General features: G+C 36.2%; 1 non-coding gene across 1 annotated transcript; it reads left to right on the top strand.

Moving 5' to 3' along the window:
* The first annotated feature begins 4,820 nt into the window (after window positions 1-4,820).
* LOC115893390 lies at window positions 4,821-4,923 on the top strand. The gene has a single exon (XR_004053401.1). It is a non-coding gene; the product is annotated as a small nucleolar RNA U13 (small nucleolar RNA).
* Window positions 4,924-5,207: the final 284 nt, after the last annotated feature.

Below are 5,207 nucleotides of genomic sequence, written 5' to 3'. Positions count from 1 at the left end.
CTCAGCACCCCAAAGCCAAGGAAGGGGACAGTTACGTGTAATGATTTTTGTGTTCTCCTAGTTTGAAGTTTGCTTATGCTGCAGACTTGGTGATCTGCCAGGTTCCCATTTGAGCAGGAGGATAGATAATTGGAAAGAGAGTGCATGATGGGGTGAAGGGCAGTGGGGAGCAGCCTGCAGTCTCATGTTAGGCTTAGAAAGGATGTATGAGTTTCTTGAGTCAAGTGGAAAGGTAGCTGGGCCTTAGCCATCTTGACAGAAGCCTACCCAAAACAGCTTGCCACCAGGCAAGTATATCCTGGCAGAAGGAGGATGTAAAGTGAATTGTTCTACAGGGTACACACTGAAGGAGCATTGGAAGAGGATAAACTGGAGACAGATTTACCACCTTATGAAACCACATTTGCCTAATGAAAGAACCAGCATTTTAATGCCTGCCACACAGAGTTCATGAATACCCAGCTTAGGCCAAGAAACGATAACAACAGGGATCCAATAAGAAAGAGCCACTTGTCTCTTTTCAACTTCTTCCTCCTTACCACAACAAGCCAGGACAAAGGGGCCTGTAAATGGGGCTGGGGGAGGAAGAATGAAAGATCAGATTACTTTCTTTCTTACTCTTAAGTCTTTCAGGCTAAGGATTGGACAACACTTCAGGGGAAGGGATGAAGTGAGCTCTTAAGTTGGAAATTTCAAACTGGACTGTGCTGTTTTATGTCTGAAAAATGATCCAGAAAGGTCTTCAGTCCTTCCAAGATGTCAGTTAGGAAATGACAGGGATGGGAAAAGGTAGAATGGAGCTAGTACAGCTGAAGGCAGCAATGGGAGAAATATGAAATCCTCCAATGCCTAGTAGTCCCTGTTCAACTTGACTGCAAGTCCTCTTCCATGAGTAGAATAATGGGATGATATTCTGGAAGACTTACTACCACCAGTTCAAGGTGTTGTCCAAGCACCCAGATTGTTATGGAAGTAGGAGCTCCTGTCTTAGATTCTGGGTTCAGTTTCTTCCTGCCAAGGCAAGCTTTTACACAACAGTAATACTTTTTACAGCTTGCAGTGGGGATAGACTGTTTCCTCAACTGCCTTATTACTAATGGCCTAGACAAACAAACATTGCCCCGGGATGATTTTTGCTCTCCAAATTATGGTTAAGTAATATTCTGTTTATGTATCATAACTTTTTAATTTTTCCACATAATTTACATAGTCCACTTAAAATTCTATTAGGAATATGTGTCATACTTTTCCCAATTTTGGACATTGAGGTGTTTTTTTCCTTTAGAGTTGTTGCTATAATTTTTGTGTACCTATTATTTTCTTTTTGTGAATTTTGAATTTCTTTATTTTAATTTTTGTGGATTATTTGTTCAACAGAAGAATTTACTGGGTGTAAACATTTAAACATTTTTAATACTCTTGAAATATGTCCACAATATATCTTTAAAAATATTTTAAAATTGTCATTTGCTGTTTTCAAACTTTGCTATACACCCCTATTAATCTTTTGAACACACTTTTAAAAAATCATTCTTGTGTTAAAAAGTTTTAATGGTTCCCATCATCTCTTAGTTTGGATGAGTTAAAACTAATATGAATTTTTTATTCTAGTCTGGTTCCAAAAGTTCTTTTAATCTTTGTACCTACTACTTTCTAATGTGAAATCCTTGTGCACTATCTTAAAATATACTACTTCAACATCTTTGCTATACTATGTCATCTACATAGAATGCCCTCTCTCCACTTTTAGGTCTCAGGAAATTCTATCTACTTATTAAGGTGTACTTTTCAGGAACATACTATATTTATAAAGTTTTACTTGCCCATTCCTGCCCTGTACAAACTTACTTCTCTCAGCTCTGAACATTTAAAGTACTTATTTTTTCATGTTAACTTTTACCATCATTTCTTTTGCTGTCTTGTATTGTAACTATAAAAGATTGCCTGAGATAAAATGCTCCAGATTGGACAAACAGAACAAAAACCAAACCAAACCAAAAAGACCCCCAAACACACCCACTTTGATGAGAACAGTAGAAGCTACAAAAACTGTTATTTCAAAATGGATACACTCTGTCTTGCAAGAAGAGATAGAGATTTGAGCAATTCTAGGTGTAGGTTCTTTATTTCGGGGAAAAAATGGAAAGGGTTCTTTAGCTGAAGTGGAACTCCGGCAACAACATACATTTTTATCCTGTAATAGTATAGTGGCATACCCAGAAAAATATATGATGATATTGCTGTCTTGAGAAAAGAAGACCATTACATATGGTGAGTAGAACAGCTAAAAATCTTACTCTCTAAAACTCTGAGTATGTATCTCTTGAATTATTTAACTAGAACCTGCAAGGGGTGGAGCATTATGCTGTTGTCTAAAATTTATGCATGTCTAGGAAATGATGTCTGTATCTTGTGAGCACCAGGGATATTCTTACATTAACCTAAATTTTTGTATGCAGGGTAGAGGGAAGCCTGCCTTACTTCCTCCCTCAAATGTTCAAGCCTGAATGGAACCTCTCTGGCACTGGCATTTCATGCAGTATCAGCTCAGCTTGAAACAATGAAAGTAGCATATCTGATCACAAGCAGTTGATCCCCAGACATGTTTATTGATGGCACTATGAAGGAAAACAGCATACTGACATACAATACAAAGAAACTTGGCAGACTTTATAGTGGCAATTCAGTTTTGGCATTTATATTGGTAAAAACAGATTACAAGGCTTAGTGTAGCTCAAACCTTATTTAAGCTTGCAAAATGTCTGATATGATCAGTTGGCATTCCACTGAGAGCAACACCTCTATCTCTAGGAATTCCTCTTAAGCAGTTTACATTTATGTAGTGCCTGTGCTTTGCTTTAAGTGTGTTATGTAATCTAATCATTTTTTTTTTTCTGATTGACCCCATTCGAAAGATTCTACTGAGTCACCATGCCCATCAGCGTAGTTAAAAAAAATTTAAATGAACAGTGACACTTAGTGGCTAGAAATATTCATTACAGTGCTCTTCTGTAAGAATCTCCATTAACATGTCCCATGGTAATAAAGTAAATGATACCAAAATTTAGTCTTCTTGGCAAAGTAATATACAGTATTTGAAGTGTGTTGGTTTTGCAGCAGCTGTCATTCCATACCAATTCATTTAGTTAAAAAGCAAACAGGTGGCTCACACATATTGTTTTTACTACATAAATTTTTAAATTTTCTTCAGTCCTACTGAAATAAATGGGGCATTTTTGCTGTTGATTTCAGTTCACTAGAAAAAATATATGACAATACAGTGGAGATATTATTAATAGCACTGTTCAAAGTGCATGCTTTCTTCTAAGCAGATATCTATTGACCCAAAATATGGACAAGTAACTTAAGTGAGACAAGTAAGTTACACGTATACTTGTGAGACTGAAACAAAACAAAACAAACAAACACAAGATTAATGTGTCCTAATTAATTCCTTTGTTTTGGTACTATGGCACACAAAAAGTAAAATTATCGTGAGGTTTTAAAAATATTTACTCCAAGATCAAGACTTCATTCCTTTAAGGTTTAGGTTAAGTTTTCCCTCAATTTTATTGCATTTATGGATTTATTTTTGACCTTTAAGGAAGGCTTTGTGAAATAATTAGTGTTTTACTTTCTTGCAAAATGAAAGCATGTTATCTTGCCTGAGGTTAATGTGTTTTTAAGTCTTTTGAGGTGATGCAGTTGGAAAGCAATTTAGAATATTGTCTTCTGCCAGCTTCACATACAACAGAGAGATGAGTGGAAAATATCTGATTAGTGGGTGTGACAAAATATGGCAAGACAGTTATGGAAATATATGTAAACCATGTTGTTTGACTTGCATATTGGTTTTTTAAGAACCAAAACAAATACAATGAAAAACATTTTTGACAACTTAATTAGAGAGTGGGAAGAGGGAGGTGATACAGTAGTCTTTTACAAGTGTAGCAGGAAGTCTCTTTTAAGTAAATTCAGTGTGTAAAAAGCTGACTTTACAAAATAGATAAGTTATAGTGTGATTATGAGGTTTATAGAAGCATTTACCAAAGCCTGGAACTAAACCATGTATCACTTAAAACATCCAAAACAATTATTTCGTTTAGATACTTTCTCAGTTGAGTGAATTGAGTAATTCAATAGCTTAATTCTCCACTCACTGGTTACATTGAACTCTCACTCCTCCTTCTCTCAAATCCCCTCCCATTTGAATCCTCTCTGCCTGGTCAGTAGTGGATGATGCCTGTGCTCTCAGGGTAATATGGATTTACTCTTAACCCTTCATGTACTGTACTGTAATTGCCTGTAATTGTCATCTCTCACAGATGACAACCTCCTTGAGGACTGAGGATGACAACCTCCTTGAGGATTGAGGTTGTATATCTTATTCACTGTCTAGCATGTAGCACAGTGCCTGGCATATAATAGGTGCTCATTAAATATTTAATGTTTGTAGGTGCCAGAATGTTGGAATAGAGCTGGAGGGATGAGGCAAAGTGAAAGTCCTTTCTAGTCCCTTAGGGACAAGGGGAACCCCCTACTTGTGGGGCTTTAATTTGTGCTTGCCCGGGTGGGATCCATTTCCAGACTATTGATGTTTCTTTTTGCTATTGATAGCTTTGAGATATGGGTTTGGAGATCAGCCATCCTGTATAAAAGAAGCCATTCTGTTCCAGAGAGTGTGTAGTTGGAATTCAGCTTCAGATGGTATTCAGCTTCAGATAGTATACAGATTCTTAAATAATAATGCATATAAAGGAGGCTGTCTCTTTGTTTGAGAATGTGTAAAACAAAGTACTATGATAAAAAGAATGTTGTAAATCCTTTTGTAGTTCATGAGCATGATGATTGGGTGTTCACACGCATGTGTGAAATGTGCCACCCTCAACCTTATTATGAGATTTGCACATTACCCGTCTGACATGAAAGAAAGGAAAAACAAAGAAAAGTGTTGTATTGAGAAATGGGACATTAGGCCTTGTTTCACTACTAACTCTGTATTTAACCTTGACCTTATCATGTATCTCTTTTGTCTTAAATTTCTTCTTTTAATTATTTTTGTTTTATTTATTTATTTTAAATTTTTAATAAATTTAGAGGGTTCAAGTGCAGATTTCTTACATGCATATATTGCATAATGGTGAAGTCTGGGCTTTTAGTGTCCCCATCACCCAGATAGTGAACATTCTACCCAATAGGTAATTTTT

The sequence above is a fragment of the Rhinopithecus roxellana genome, chromosome 14 (genome assembly GCF_007565055.1).
Source record: "Rhinopithecus roxellana isolate Shanxi Qingling chromosome 14, ASM756505v1, whole genome shotgun sequence".
NCBI classification, from domain to species: Eukaryota; Metazoa; Chordata; class Mammalia; order Primates; family Cercopithecidae; genus Rhinopithecus; species Rhinopithecus roxellana.
Note: the sequence above shows the minus strand (reverse complement) of the source record. Positions and strands in the feature narration are given on the sequence as shown.